This window comes from Patella vulgata, chromosome 1 (genome assembly GCF_932274485.2).
Source record: "Patella vulgata chromosome 1, xgPatVulg1.2, whole genome shotgun sequence".
Lineage (NCBI taxonomy): Eukaryota > Metazoa > Mollusca > Gastropoda > Patellidae > Patella > Patella vulgata.
In genome coordinates, this window is record NC_065879.2 from 69,065,876 (window position 1) to 69,081,720 (window position 15,845).

Consider the following 15,845-nt stretch of genomic DNA (forward strand, 5'->3'; position numbering starts at 1 on the left):
TCTTCTTATTATTAGATTTCTATAACTGGAAAATAATTTAATTATATTTAAAAATTGTCATTGCTCAAAATGAATTGTGAAAACGGGTCATCTGAATCTAATACCACAGAGAAATTGTAATATTATACATTGAATCTATGACCCTTTATCGAGTTTGAGAAAAAAAACTTTAATAGAGAGTGTAGGTACCACGCATAAGCGAACAGAAGCAAGGGCACTTCATATGCAGACATTGTAATTAATATATAATAAAAGAACTCTCAAATCAAATGAATTGATTCTAAGGTATACCATAACCGCACCGGGTTTGAATCAACAAGTACTTAATTGAAATGAAAACAAGCTCACAAGGCAGACAACGCACAAAACGCAAAGCATTAAATATTAGTGGCAAAGTACATGTAGCTCCAATCGTTGTCAAATATGCGATCTCGAGGACAATGTCATTTATTAATGACAAATAAAATATATAAAGTGTTATACTCACTAGTTACTGAAAAATAAAACACATAAAGTGCTACACTAAAAAGAAGTATGTCATCACATAAGTGTATGTGTAAATATATTATAGTATGCATTTACTCTACATTATGTTTAACAAAGACAAAAATATTACATTAAACTAAACGATGTTCTTTATAATACACATATTATAAATATCAAAATAAGATATACTTAAAGGGACTATCCCGATTTAAACAGTCTCAAAAATAAAAAGTCCGAGTTCGTATGAAATTTAAGCGCCAAAATATAGAGGAATGGTGTATTTACCTTGTTTCAAATTTTCCGCTCAAAATATTCAGTTGTTTGGACGTGAACGTCAAAAATGCTTATCCGGACACGTAACCCTTTTAAGATTTCTGGTTAATTTTTTCGTTGGGTGAACTGATAATCTATCGCCGTTACTTTAGAGGTCTATACAGTGAATGACCCATGTGCCGTACTGGATAACGAAAGGTAAATTTCACCTACACATTGTTTTTATAAAATAAAAGTCTGGTTTTATCCAGACACGGCATAATACATCTTGGAACACCGGTCTCCATTTCCAGATGAAGACTGACGGGTGTAAGTTGTTTCCAGATGAAGACTGACGGGTGTAAGTTGTTTGAAAACATATCACAAATATTGAATTAGTTGCTGGGCCCTTAGGTACGGGATTTTAAGGGGTTTTAACACAAAATTAAGCAGTTTTATTCTCCAAAATATTATCGGGATTGGCCATTTAAGGTTTAAGAATATTCACATACAATTTATAACTCAAATTATACTTACTGGGGGTACCTGAAATAATATAGGATAATAAGTATTATATTAAAGACCGTTACACATTGAAATAAATTATTATGGTGGCTAATAGTGGCCATGTAGAATCTCCCTCTTTTCATAACAAGACATCGCTTCGGTATTCGACCGAGCATACGGCACGATAAGTCGATAAAGCGACACTTTATTCCGTCGTAACATCGTGGTATTTTTGCCGTGGTGTCGTATCCTCGACTTATCACCGTGATCTCTTTCTACAAGAGAGAGAGAGGGAGAGAGAGAAAGGGGGGGGGGGCATTTCGGGACTAACAATGGGTTTCTAATCTGCGTAATTGAGTTTGAACAAATTAGTTTTTAGTTGGGACATAAAAATTGTGAAAGTTTGATATTTTCTAATGTTTACTGGCAACTGATTCCAAAAGAGAGGTGCAGCAGCACTGACACTTTTATCACCAAATAGTTTTAGTTTAGGAACATTAAGAAGATTTTTGTTATGCGACCTTAGGGGTACGTTTAGGTTTATAGTTTGTCAAAAGTTCAGACAAATATAAGGGAGCGAGATTATTTTGATATTGATACACTAATGACAGAACCTTATACCCTGAAGTTCTTGTGACACGGCAACGATGTTATGGAGTCTTTGTAATTTGTGTGTTAGTGTTTGAGAAAAGCAGATTGTTGGCATGCTCAATACGTGAGAGTATTAGTGCCTGAAATAATGTTATAGAAGCATCTGTTGTGGTGGGGTGGCGAATGTCACGGCACAATTCATTAACGTGTGTTTCCATAGCACGTCAGCAGTCGATTATTACATCACCGATTGTTGCATTCTTTTCTGTTATTTTCCGTAAATTATTAGAGGTTCCAATAGCTTAATTTTAATTTTTAGCATCATTAAAAGTTTAAGACTGTTTTATTTCATCCAGGAATTAATGAGCTGTAAACATACTACTGTACGGTTTAAGGTCCACGATAATACGACAAGCTTATGGCATAATCGGGTGATCTTAGGACAGAACATAATATTATAACATCGCCTGATTTTGTCGTGATATCAACACATCGACTTATTTTTGCTATATGTTAATACTACGACAACTTTTGGCCAACTTCCGAGGGGTCGAGGATACACCGCTACAATATGAAAAGGGCGAGATTTTACATGGCCCACTGTCAGCCACCATATATTATGTTAAGAGTCAATCCGTGAGAAAACCATGCAAAACCCTGCAAAAGTGATAAGGTGGGGGGTCGGCCAAATTCATTCTTACTTAGGTCATAAAGTCACCCCATCCCAACATGCAAAAAGCCAAAATGGCCGACCCCAAATATTAACCCCCTCTTAGATATGGCCCTATGTCGATTTTTAGCCATTTTTGGCGAATTTTCGGTGAAAATTTGTCATTTTTTTAGTTATCAAATTCTACTAACAGCATCAGGTTAGTGATTATGTCCGATTGTGGATGGATAGTGGGGGTCGGCCCCTAAAAACCCAACATGGAAGACCGACCCAATATCACAGTCTTTAGCCGCTGGGGGGCGTTTTGTGGATGCCACTTTTCGCATAGTGAAATGTACCCAATCGTTGAGGGGCTATATCTCGTCTGCAGCAGGGGGTGGGTCGAAATCGGGGGTATGTATTTTGAGGCGAGTATATGTCCTAACAATATCAACAATAAAATCCACGGGCGCTAGTCTACAACATAGCGAATCTTTGATGAGAAGATTGCCGATTTCTGGATTTCTGACAATAAACTGATATTCATTGAAAGGATTCTAGGAGGCCTCAACACTTATAAAGTGCTCTAAATGCCCTATATATCACGGCATTTCGGATGAAAAATATTTCGAACGTACCGCCACCCGCTCTAGCAAAACAGACACGGTTGATTTTAGCTTGGTGTCCAACCTCAAATCCAAGATGGCTGCCATGGAGGAGAAATGCGATTTTTCTCAATATTTTGAGTCAAAATGTGGCATTTATGATGCGTATCCTGCAGAGAAAGATCACAAGCGGGTAAAAGACTGTAGGAAAGATATCAAATATTATCTGGCAAGAAATGCCGAGATATCAAATAGAAAAGTAAAAGCCGGTTGGGCTCTGAAACAAACTAAAACCATCAAGAGATTTTCTGACGAGATAAAGGAATTCTTATTAAAGGAATTCATGCGTGGGGTAGACACTGGTAGGAAAGCGGTTCCTAGCAACGTTTCTAAGAAACTGAGATCTTTGTTTCCGAAACAAAGCTGGTTATGTGCTCTGTGGTCCGCAACGAGGCAGAAAATTCCACCACGAGCGCGACGTGGACATTGAATTTTTATTTCCGTTTCCGGTAAATTTTGTTGCAATTTTACCTCGCGTTTCCCCACTATTAATCTGCTCTCTAGTTATGTGCTCTGTGGATTAAAGGAAGCCGTCCCTCAGATGATGCTGGAGACAATCTATTCAGTCTCCAGTCCCGGCTTCTTTTGATCTGGGTCCTATCAGGTGGCGGCGATAACGGAACTGACAAGAAGTGTTCATCATTCATATAATATACGGTAGATATGATGGCTGATGGGATACTCGCTTTCGTGTCTTATTATTGTATTTGTCACTTTTGTATTGAATTATATTCTAAATCTCTCACGATTAGATGAACATACTAATTTGAACGATAAATTATAGCATAATATACTATTCAAAAAAAGTAGGGGATATTTGATTTTTAAGTGTTATTAAAGTCACCTAATGAAACTGACGAAGAAACAAATGACAAAATGAAATGAAGTTCACATTCATCGATTTATTCCAAATGATCGTTAGACTAAGTAAAGCACAGACTGACCATTATAAGGGTAAAATGATACCCGGGGTCAAACAGCAAAGTTACCACAGCATCACAACCAAGTCAGTAACGGGTAAATCCTCCCCTGTTTGCCAAACAAGCATTGATCCGACGTGGCATACTCCTAATGAGACGTCTAAGGTCATTTTGGTCCAGATTGTCCCATTCCTGTTGCAACGCAGCAGCAAGTTCTTGGACATTGGCAGGACATTGTTGACGTTGACGTAACCTCTGTCCAAGCATGTCCCAGACATGCTCGATGGGGGAGAGGTCGGGACTCAGTGCTGGCCAAGGTAATGTGGTGATGTTCTGTTGTTGGAGGTAACCTGTAACGATCCTGGCCCTGTGACATCTTGCGTTGTCATCCTGGAAGATGAAACGGCGGCCATGACGTCGTGCGAACGGCACAACATGGACTGCCAAGATGTTGTCCCGGTAGTACTGGCCTGTAACACGCCCTGCAACAACATGTAAAGCCGTTCTTCCAGCAACAGTGATGCCTCCCCACACCATAACAGAACCACCCCCAAATCGATCATGTCTGATGACGTTAACGTCTTGGAAGCGCTCGTTTCGACGACGCCACACCCTCCTACGTCTGTCCAAAAAATCAACAGTGAACCTTGACTCATCTGAAAACATCACATTGCTCCAGCGTCGATTATCCCAGTGTTGACGATCCCTACACCAACGACGTCTTGCCTGAATGTGATGATCTCTCAAACAAGGGATCACGCGAGGACGTCGGGCGCGAAGGTGACCCCTATGCAGTCGATTCCGAATCGTCTGGCCACTCACTCTCACACCAGTGTCTGTTTGAAGACGAGCGCTGATCTGATTTGCTGTGATGACACGATTTCTCAAGGCCAAGGTACGGATAAATCGATCCTGGGCTTGAGTTGTCGACCTGAGCGTGGTCTGTCCTGTACAGATTGTGTATCACGGTATCTGGACCATAGCCTGCTTATGACAGACTGAGAAACATTCATCGTCCGCGCCACAACCGCCTGTGTTGTGCCGATCTGTAGCATGCCAAGGGCACGTAACCTTTCATTTTGGGTAAGCCGACGCATATCAAAATTTGTTTTCTGGTCACTAAAACAATTAAACTGATGTTTCCACCCTGGAATTCAATGCCACAATGACTGTAACATTCAAAGTCAGAGTCGTGCAAATCTTGGGTTGGACCCCCATGATGATCCCAAGCATCACCTGCATTCCATGCGGTAGCTATTGGTGCGTTTGGGCGTCACATGTAACTGGAAATGTTTCTTCTGTTAGGTTCTATAGTGACTTTTTTCGTAGTCATTTGCATATTTTAGTATTATGCCCCCAAAATCAAATATCCCCTACTTTTTTTGAATAGTATAGTATCGAGTGAGGGGATTGTTCTCGGGCATAGGAATCAAATCCTCAAAATACGGTATTTCGCTATACTACTCATGTTAGTAAATTCATACTCTATACTTACTAAATCCTATTTCTAGATCTAAAAACTTTTTAAAAATATTTTGTTATTAGTGATTGTCGTGTAAAAAATAAAATCCCTTTCTTTGTTTGCAAATAAAAGTTCTGAATTGGAGCTTACCAGATGAGTCGCATCATTTCCTTATTCATAAATACCTATCAAAATCCTTTATATCAAAATTGACAAAAATTTCGGGAATCCTAGCCTCACAGGATACCATTATTGATGACCAATCAATCCTGCGCCCCATGTAAAGGTGAAGGGGTGATGAATTGCCTCGATTAGGACTCTTAACCTCATCTCTCGGTTCCACATACTGATTTTTCTCATTTTTTGCTCACCACGAGACTGATTTTTGTCAAAGTTTTTCTCAATGTTGTAGACTAGCGCCCGTGGATTTTATTGTTGATATTGTTAGGACATATACTCGCCTCAAAATACATACCCCCGATTTCGACCCACCCCCTGCTGCAGACGAGATATAGCCCCTCAACGATTGGGTACATTTCACTATGCGAAAAGTGGTATCCAGAAAACGCCCCCAGCGGCTAAAGACTGTGATATTGGGTCGGTCTTTCATGTTGGGTTTTTAGGGGCCGACCCCCACTATCCATCCACAATCGGACATAATCACTAACCTGATGCTTTTAGTAGAATTTGATAACTGAAAAATGACAAATTTTCACCGAAAATATGCCAAAAATGGCTAAAAATCGACATAGGGCCATATCTAAGAGGGGGTTAATATTTGGGGTCGGCCATTTTGGCTTTTTGCATGTTGGGATGGGGTGACTTTATGACCTGAGTAAGAATGAATTTGGCCGACCCCCACCTTATCACTTTCTGCATGGTTTTCTCGCGGATTAAAACAAACTTTAGAATACGTACTGAAATTTTATATTTTATTCATATATTTCATTGTCATATAATTATATTTCAGTTCCATACCATACACTTAATTGGCCAACCATGTCATATATACTGAAACAAGCTCAAATAGTGAGATGTATAATAGAGGGGATTAAAGCATTCTAATCTTTCCATGTTCTTCGGAATTAAATTTGAATGTCTGAATATTATAGACTAAATAATACGTTAGGGGCCTAATGGTCGCGCTTTTTAAAAATCATTATAAATTTGATATCAACCCAATTTATCTGTTTCTGCCCTAGTTTACCTATGTAATTATGCTAAAAGAAGAAATTAGTGTGACGCCACTGGCAGTGATGGGATATCGATACAGAGAGACCAAGAAAAGCTAAAATTGGTAAACAAGCTGACTTCCATTTAATCTGTTGACACAAACATCTGATCGCTACCCAACGCAACACTTTATTTCGACCTAAATCAAAGAGGTTTGGATCCGGTATCTTACTTAATGATATGTTTAGTTAAGGTGAGTCGACTGACAATGGCTTGTTAAAAATGCACTATTTATATGACCATGCATTGTTTTAAGTCTAAAAGGGCATAAATCTCTATTCTTTCGTACGTTGACATAGACAAAACTGGATTGAATTGATAAATATGCGTGTATATTAGGTAATCTTAACCCTATTTTCAAATTTTTGTTGTAATTTCAAATCATTAATGTTCTGCGAACAATCCAAATTGAACTGACAAATTCTAAAAAGTTGGATTTGGGATTCGCCCCACTGAATCCAGTCAGATTTGATACTTTTAGAACAAAGTTATACATAGTTAACTTAAGGGGCAATTAAGAACATTTCAGAATTAGTTTTGATCAGTAGTTTTGATATTGTCCCAATTTGTGCCCGTGGCATATTGGGCAAATTTTAAATAGTTAGATTGGGGATTCATCCCACACACGCCAGTCAGATTTTATATTTTTAGAGCCTATAAATAGCTAACTTTTGACACCAATCTCAACCATATTACTTATGAGGCAAATTTTGACCGCTGTGAAAACTTATTGGGGCAGTCAGATTTTTCAATTTTATGCTCAGATGTCATGTTACTAATGAGACAATTTTTGGCCTTTTTGATTTGTCCCTCCCTGGCAAACGTTCTATTACTTATGGGACAGTTTTTCGTTACTGGTTCTTGGTCTATTGTATAAATTAAAATTAGACAATTATGAACATAACAGGCCCATAATCAACTGTCAAGAACATCGGCTGGTCGCGATTTTCAATGGATTGAAACACGATTCCCATTTAAAAATGGATAATCGTGGCTTTTTAATCGTAACAATGGTACATGACGATCGAGGGTATATTGTGAAAACCTTGGGCCGATAACTACCCCTGAATAAGGTAATTTGGCTTAAATTCTTAAAATAATTATTTTTCATTATCTATTTTTAAACTATCTAAATCTTACATAATGCATCTTTAATTTTACAGAATTACAAAAGGTAATTTCTATGAAAATTCAATAAACTAATAATTACCCTGGGTAAAGGTCTACAGAAATGAAATCATTGTTTGGATTGTTCCTGTTTCCTGAAAACAGCTCTGATTTTTCTCTGTTAATCATCACCGACCTTTTTATGCGCTTTCTCTGTTCCTCAATTTCTGTTTCCTAATAAAATGTAATAATACAAGTTTGTTCAATAAAGACCACTTGCAATAATTACGAACAAATAATAATATATTCGGTATGCTTTCAGGGTACAATCATGGACCTTAAAAAATTGAAAAACATCTTACCTCCAATTTTTTTACTACTTGTCCATAGCTAGCTTGTCGTAGACAAGTAATAAATTGATCATAAGCACCAGGACCAGCATCGCGCAATAATTCCAGCATCATCTCTGTTCCTTCCTTTCTACTTCGTCTTTCTTCTTCTTTAATTTTATTTATGGATTCATCATCAAATATAAGATTCTGAATTAAATAATTTCTTAGAACACTACTATCTAAATTATCAACTAAATAAACATAGTTTTCTACAATCTTCTTGTTATCCGAATTGTGTAACTTCCCACGTTCCATTTTCAAACGACGAATCAATCCGGTATCCCTTGGGACAACAAGCCCTCCAACTTAACACACAGACCTCGCTTTATTTCATTTACAGCAGAAGTAATATTAATTTGTAATCCGTGTCCACAGAAATGTTATTTTATTAGAATATATTTGCTACTCGGTAAACGTCTTCTTACATCTATATTACGAGTTACTACTATAAAGAGGAAGTTATTTAGGTATCTATATATTATGTCAACGCTTGGGCGATATAATATATTATGTCAACGCTTGGAACTAGGATGGAGGTGACTAGGCATGAACTTGCAACGATAGATTTAATTGGCGCTTTGATAACCAATGAATGCTTTGGAGACATATTTTGGCGGTATTTTCCATCATGGAATCGGTAAGTTTCGATTGTTTTTTTCTTTTCTGTTTTTTCTCTCTTTTCTGTGTCCTAACCCTAACCCTAACCCTAATCCGAAAGAAAAGTGCCCTTTTTTGAAATTCTGACATCACAGGTGCCCTTTTTCTGATAAGGATGCCCTCTTTTATTTACAGGGACACTTTCTATTGTTAAGGGGGTGGACCGGTCCCCATGGTCCAACCCCTGGATCCGCTCTGATGACGCGTACATTCCACTGAGTCTACAGGTCTAATATGCTAACACGCTTGGAGCGTCAACACAATATATTATGTCGCCCAAGCGTTGACATAATATATTATGTATGCGACAATATACTGTTACTTCGTGCCACAAGCCACTGACACTAATACCATATATACGCTTCAAGCTACTGACTTGAAACGTGCAGGGTGCATTAACTGTGCAGTGATGAACAACTGATATACTACTCCTTATTTTAAAGTGGCCAAGGGAGTACGTCAAGGTGGCCCTAGCAGCACTAATCTTTTTAATCTTGTTATCGAGACACTGTGTATATATATTAGAAATGATATAAACATAGGGGGAATTATCTTTCGGGATCAATCGTTAAAATTAATAGCCTTTGTAGACGACATGACAGTTTTATTGGAAAATTTTAAATCAGCTAGACACCATTTTGAAGGTTTTAAAACCAGCGGCTGCCAGGCAGGATACGCCCACATTTTGCAAGAGATAGATAGAGAACAAGCTAAACAAAAAGCGATTTTCCGTACAATCAGGGGCCATAATTCAGGAAGTCACAATCCTATATGCGCAAATATCTTTGGGTTATAAACTTACATTTCAAGTTTCATCAAAATTAGAGTAAAATTGTCACCTTTAGAGGGTCCACAATCTTGATATACCATATTTTTACGCTATTTGAGTACGAGGATCGGACATTTTGTCTGTCAGTTTGGGTCCGGTTTTCACGAAATTCGAATTCAACCATCCTTGGGGGATAAAGGTGATATATTCAAAGTTTTTTTTTAAATCGGACAATAATTGTGATCTCTAGAGGGACCTCAAGCTAAAAACGCGATTTTTCGTACAATCAGGGGCCATAATTCAGGAAGTTACAGTCCGATATGCGCGAATATTGAAAGGAATGAGTTTTTTTGGTTATAAACTTACATTTCAAGTTTCATCAAAATTAGAAGAAAATTGTTACCTCTAGAGGGTCCACAACCTTGATATACCATATATTTACGCTATTTGAGAACGAGGGACGGCCATTTTGTCTGTCAGATTTGGGTCGATTTTCACGAAATTCGAACTCAACCAACCTTAGGGTGTAACGGTGATATACTAAAACGGGGTTGGTGATAAGTCTATATATTATTGTGTTACCTTATAGTGGCATCTCGGGAGTCTTAGCAATTTGGACCCGATCTGGCTGGCTTTCAGAAGAGCTGAAGCTTGGGGATCTCCGGGGGGCATGATGAAACATAGGAGGCAACTCTAATACTATATTTGAATGTTTTGATCTGCACAGCGTGAAGCGTTGAATGGGAATAAGGAATGCCAAAATTAATAGCACTGGGTTATAATAACCCTCGAGCCAGGACGGGGTTGGACATAAGAACGAGGCGAGTTGAACTGTCTCTGAACGGGGGTGGTCGGGTTACATATATATGGACTACGAATGCCACGAATCGTCCCGAATCCAAACTTTTTCCGATTCGTAGATAAATCGTAGACGGTTCGTGAAGTTCGTGAGTAATTCTTATTGGGTTCTTACACATTCGTACTGTTCGTAGCATTCTGTAGTCTAAGTATTTCGAAATTCGTAGATGTATCGTAAACCCAGCGTAACCTATTCTTATCGTCAGTAACAGCTTCCTGTTCTATTCTTTAACGAATAGTGCCAAATATCGTAGACTTTTCGTAGCTTTATCGGCATCATTCGTTACTGAATTCCGCATATTCGTAAGCAATTAGGCATATCCGAAAATCATTCGTAACTGAATCGCTTTTATTGGGATAGACGATTCTTTCATTTCGTAGAACCCTACCTTGACATCCGGCATATATTTCACCAGATTACCCCCGAATTATCGTAGCTCTTTCGTAAATTATTCGTAACTGCTACGTAACTATTCCAGATTCTCTAAGACCTTTGATTTTTTTGCGCAATCGCCACGAATTTCGGGGCGATTCGTAGCATTCGTATCCCTCGTAAACGTTAGGCATAAGAAAAAAAAGCTACGAATGGGTTTAAACATTTTACCGTAAACTTTTTTTTATGGGAGTCGGGATTGGGCTTTTAAACCGACTAAGGACGGGCTTGGACTGCTTGGAAATGGCAAATTTACCCGATCGGAACATGATATGAACTGACTGTGGACGGGGTTAATACGAATTGGACGTACTAAGGACTGTTCATGAACGAACTAGGATCGTATTATAGACAATAGTGGTAGAGTGGTAAAACATTTTTAGCATTCTAGAACTTCCGATTTCAGAGATGCATCACATTTCCGGAAAAAATTGTGAACACGATATATTTGGTAAGGGCGACTTCCGAACTTTCCAAAAAGGGACATACACCAGCCCCAAAAATTAAGCCCCGGCATGCGAGGATAACGGTAGAGTGGTTGATAATTTTCAGCATTCTAGAGATGTATTATGTGTATAGGAATATTCTAATTTGATCAACATCCAATATATTTTTCTTTCTGGATAAGCTGCTGTTTATGGCGATCTTTCTTTTCGAGACTTGGGCGTATATTATACGTACTTTGCTTGGATCTCTTCTAAACCACGTGGCTTAAAATTGTTGATCGAACAACTTAATAACCTGTAACCTATATGTAAGCAGACCACCACTGCATTTGCAATTCTTTCACCCTTTTTTCCTCTTTTGCATAGCCAGTTTTGTGGATTTCCTTAATTTGTATATAATTGAAGACGGGGGTTTGAATAAACATTTGCTTCAGGTTTTTATAAATATTCATGGTTTAGAGGCTAACAGAATTAATTAAGAGGTTGGTTACACTGGGGGGCGAATGGTTAACGCCTGCATGTTGTATCATAAGGTCTGTCATTGGGTCATCTGGCGTGATTTCGATTCCCCGGTGACAAAGAGTAGGGTTGCCTTTCCAACATCGTGGGTTTTCTCCGGATCCTCCGGTTTCCTCCCACTGCTAAAGACCCATGCGCGCAAGCGAATTATTGGAATAAAATTGAAACATGTGTTAGCCCCGAAATGACCTAGGTTTTGTCGCGTGGACGTTAAACCGCATCTCGTTCTCTCTGGTTAAAGTGATATGCATGGAGTATAATTACGTGTTATTACCATGCTACTTCAACTTTGCGTATCTCATAATTTCAGTAGCCAATTACACAAAATGTGGAGCAAATACATGACCATTTGTTGCTCTGTCTGTAGTGAAGAAAACATTCAGCCGAACGAAAATTTGGAAAAGAGTTGGAGCTGGGCAAAGAGACCAGAATGAACATTGAAGGAAATTCGGAAATTAATTGTGGTCTGCCTCTTATATGTGCTCGGACTAGTAATTGATTCCCTTATCTCCGTACCAGCGATTTGTAGTGCGTCTATTTAAATTTATTATTAATTCTCCCTTTCTTCGTATCATATTTTGTTGATTTATTGGTCTAATATCATGAATGGTTATCGCCTACTTAAATGACATCACTACCTTTGACCAGGTCTAGCAATTAATCGAAATGGACAAACTCTTCGATATTACATGTTGGGCTCATTGTGGTTATGAAGTTTAAGATCATGGGAATGTTAAAATAAAAACGGCCATTGGCCCAAAATGTCATGGATTTAAGACTGTAGTTAGTGGTTAAAAAGATTAAGGTCATCGAAATGTTAAAAGAAACGGTCATTAGCCAAGAAATATCTGTGACCCTGTGGATTCCGACTAGTAATTATTTGCCCATTGACTTCAATGTTAAATGGCTGTAACATCACAGGCTGTAGCTTTTTGCTCAACGTTCCGTTAGTTCCAATCTTTATAGGCACAATGGGGACCACATTTGGCAATATCCTCATCATAATTTTGTATGGGGTTGACCGTTTAGATTTTTTGCTACAGGGATTTGATGTTGACTGGGGTGAAAATCTCACTTCCGACACAATGATTGCTCTGCAGAAAGACACTTTACACCCCCTATCCCTCCACTGTAATATCATCAGTATTACCTAAAACTGCTATGAAATTGCAAATTTGATCCCTTTTCTCCAATTCTAGACCAAAAAGTCAACCCAAAAATGCAGGAAGAGGGGAGAAAAAAATTAAGGAAAATATTGTCTATTATAAGGGGAAATAATTACTAGTCTGACTCCTATATTGATACGAGTTACCCCCCTTTAAGTGCACTTACATGTACAAAAAGATATAATTGTGCAAATAAAATTGTAGTTGCTTTCGGAAGGACTAGGTCCTCTGACCGATCCTATTTGACCCAATTAACAAACAATATGAAATTAATGAAAATAAAGCTTCCCTCCCACTTCTGTTCTATGGCTTTGATATGATTCTCTAGCGCACGTGCATTTAAGGTTGTATATTCGTCTGGGCCACCCATACTTGTAATTGAGTTTAAGCGATCGGTGACCACATCTGAGTTTGGGAAAGCCTTGGATATCAGAAACTTAATAATGTTACTGAAACATAGATATTGCAGTGTTCAATAGGTCGCTACACGCCTCCCAATTCTATAAGGCACCTTGAAAAGATTGGGCTAGAACTGAGACTAATCTAAGAGGAATGTGCCTCTAAAAATTACAAAATCCACACAAGTCATAACCATTTGAACAACTGGCGATCTTCTACAGACAGTAAATTTATAGCTGATGCTAAGACCCGCCAGTGTCATAATCCTCCTAACGAATAATTGCTCGATTCATTTCTTGTATGGCCATCTGGAGCTAAATAATTTAGGAGGGTGTCCTGGTCTCTTGTATTCTGACAGAAAATATTCTTAGAATTTCCAATTTACGATACAATTTCTCTTCAGACATATATCTCAAACCACAAAAACGGAATATGTACTTCAACATGTCTTTTTATTGTTTATGAAAAATAAAAACACCCCTTAACCGGGAAGAGTTCGGCTCGCCCTACTTGACTCATATTCTTTAGCGTCGGTTGACCATGCTGAAACTTCCTACTGCCTTATCCTAACTTCCTCCTGTGTTGACTGACCAAGCACCAGCCTCGAATGACCCTACTCCGGACTCGAATTGTGGCAAACGGCATATCTCATAAGGAAGTCCACATAATGTTTTCTTCAGGAACTCCAAATGATACCCGAAGGGAAATTTAACCTCGATCTTTCTTAAATAGAACGTATGGATGTGTCAGCTATTAGGGCGGGGCAATTACCATTTATGGGTCAGTGTTTCGTATGGGTACCGTTTTATGTCTCTATCCCGGCCCCCAAGCCGAGGCGGCTAACGGCATATCTCACCAGGAAGTTCACGTAATGTCTTCTCTAGGAACTCTAAATGATATCTGAAGGGAAATTTAACCTCGCTCTTTCTTAATTAGAACGTATGGATGTGTCACTTATTAGGGCGGGACAATTACCATTTTTGGGTCAATGTTTCGTATGGGTACCGTTTTATGTCAACATTATTTTATTTAATTGGCCTGGAGGATAGTACCCTACTTTCAGCAATTGATGGTGGCAGGAACTGTCTGTGAGTTAGTCTAAGAAAGTTGAACCTTGCAAAATACGTAAATAATTATGATGTAAATAATTATAAGGATTGGTTACTCAAGCCAAACGATGCAATAGATAAATTTCCAACCACGTGTTAAACATGATATTCTCATTCCCACGGAACCAGCTAATGTTTTCCAAATTATAACTCTTTTTTATATAACAATCTGTCATTCATTCACTAATTTGATTTAAGTACGTGTTAGATAACATGTTTGAATCCCACAACGTGCCAAAGAGATTTATTAATACAATATAACGCCATAATTTTTCTCTATTCTTTATCTATAAATTTGAAAACAATGTCGCAACGACCATATTTCTACACCTGCCCCGACACCCCATCCCGTACTAACATTTCCTCCTTCTGCTGTGTTAACACGTCTTCCCCCTGCCATCTAAAAATAAAATACAAGCCAACAGTTGTCCCCCGCCGCAATCCGAAAATAAATAGATGACACATATATATTAATTGCACAATAATCTTTTTGAAAAGTATCGAGCACTCAAACTGATAAATGTATATTTAGTCTAAGTCGAAAATGATCACTAACTTCTATCACTCTCCATAAGTTAGAAACAAAGTAATTTGAAGTTAGGTGTAATATCAAGCTATGTTTTGGGTATTCATTTTATGGCACACGCAAAGTGAATATTACCTGGGGGTTTTGTAATAAGTAAGAACTGGGATATTCTTTTATATTGAGCTCTTTGATAATATAATGATCTGTCATAAGATTTATCAAAATGGGGAGAATTAAATCAAAGTATTCATCTAATGTTTAAATCGGGTCAAGACATACAATTAAAAGGGTTACAATATATTCGTATGTATTATATGTAAATAAAACGGCGTTATTCAAGTACAACGTTTATTTGATAGACTATACAAAAGTTACTACTTTATATAAAGTTACTAGCTGTCTGCTGCATTGTTATATGTAATGGTTACAATAAACCAAGCGTGTGATAGGGTGTATGGAGAGCAAAAGCTGTCAAAATAAAATATGAATTACGTAATGAAGGCAAATACCTTTCGTTTTAATTATTAATGTTTAGTTAATCTCGTGTAATCATAGTATGTTTAGTTCCATATAATTTAACCCATATAATTGAGACACATTTCATTTATTCCTTTGTGTACTTTTATGATCATTCATACCTTTGATACCTGTGTTAGTGATGCGCAAAGTTATGTGTCAACCAATTTGCTGGTATAAAGG